We start from the raw sequence: 1,331 nt of genomic DNA on the forward strand, positions 1-1,331 counted from the left end.
TTATGAACTAAATATAAATAATTAAATGGAAATCATAGTTCTTTCAGGTAGACTCCTGTGAGAAATGCTTCGGCAGACGCTCGGAGCAGGTGATGAAGTATGTGTACATATGTACTTATAACAAGAGACAAAATTAAGGTGTCAGCCATCAAATCTCATGTGCATGCTTGTTTTTATTGCCAGGTCCCTTTGACTTCACCGGTAATAGACACCGTGTGGTGGAGTCAGTGCTTTGGAGTAGACACTTCCAAAGCCGTTTATATTGGGATGCAATGTTTTGTAAGTCCGCGGCGAACTTATTTGAATTGAATTGTTCTTGGATTCCCGGTAGACATCAGGAAGGTCCTCAAGTATTATCACTGGAGGAAAAGAACTGTGTGTAGTGGCATTTTGTCCACTTTGTTGTAAACCTTTTGAGTTAGCTGACTCCTTTCATTGTTGAAATGTTTTCTGTTGAACAAAAGAGTAAAAATTGAGAGAAATAAACATGATGTAGTCAGAGCCTCAATGGAGTTGAGAGTAAACTTTTCCACTTGCATGCAGATCAATGACTTGGTTTTTTATGTCAATTTTATGCTAGTTGTGTGTGTACAGTATAAAACCTATAATTTGACGGGATACACAAAACCTCATGGTTGACACAGGGAGGTGATGGAGTAGACTAGACGTTGCAAAATCCAATGTGAATTACTGTAGCAAAGACGGTTGTGCACATGTAAATTTCACACACATAAGACTCAAATTAAAAACAATTTTGTAGGCATCCACTGAAGAACAAGGTTGAATAATTTAAAAAAAGAAAACAACCATTTTCGGGATATTTTAAATTTTCTGAGTCATGTCTCATTGTTTTCATTAAATTATTCCACAAGTGCAATAATTTTCAGTTTTGTACAAATGCTGTTGATATAACGAATAATGTTTTTATTTTTGCAGACTGTTGACAGTTCTGCAAAGCAGGGGGCGTCAATCCGTCTTGAAAGGTGGGGGGGGGGGGACATAACATTTACGGCGTGGGAATTTTGTAGTCCGTAGATGCTCTCTGGTGCAATCTATGGAGTCTGAGGGGTGATGTTCTCCCTCTCAGATTAGTGCCTATTTCAAGCTATGATGCACCTATTTTGCTATCATGGTTATTGTACCTAAAAAACAACTCAATTATAGCTTAGTAATATCCATTTTGTTTCTGCATTATAATGCTCAGACGGCAGTTCATCCCTGGTGGGTATTAAAGATGGAGCCTGCTATAAAGCGGAACGCGAAGCATTTTACGGCCTTGGGTCCGGGCCTAAGGGCTCGGGAAAATTTTGCATTCTAGATGCTCTGAGGTG

The sequence above is a fragment of the Asterias amurensis genome, chromosome 6, assembly GCF_032118995.1.
Source record: "Asterias amurensis chromosome 6, ASM3211899v1".
Classification (NCBI taxonomy): domain Eukaryota; kingdom Metazoa; phylum Echinodermata; class Asteroidea; order Forcipulatida; family Asteriidae; genus Asterias; species Asterias amurensis.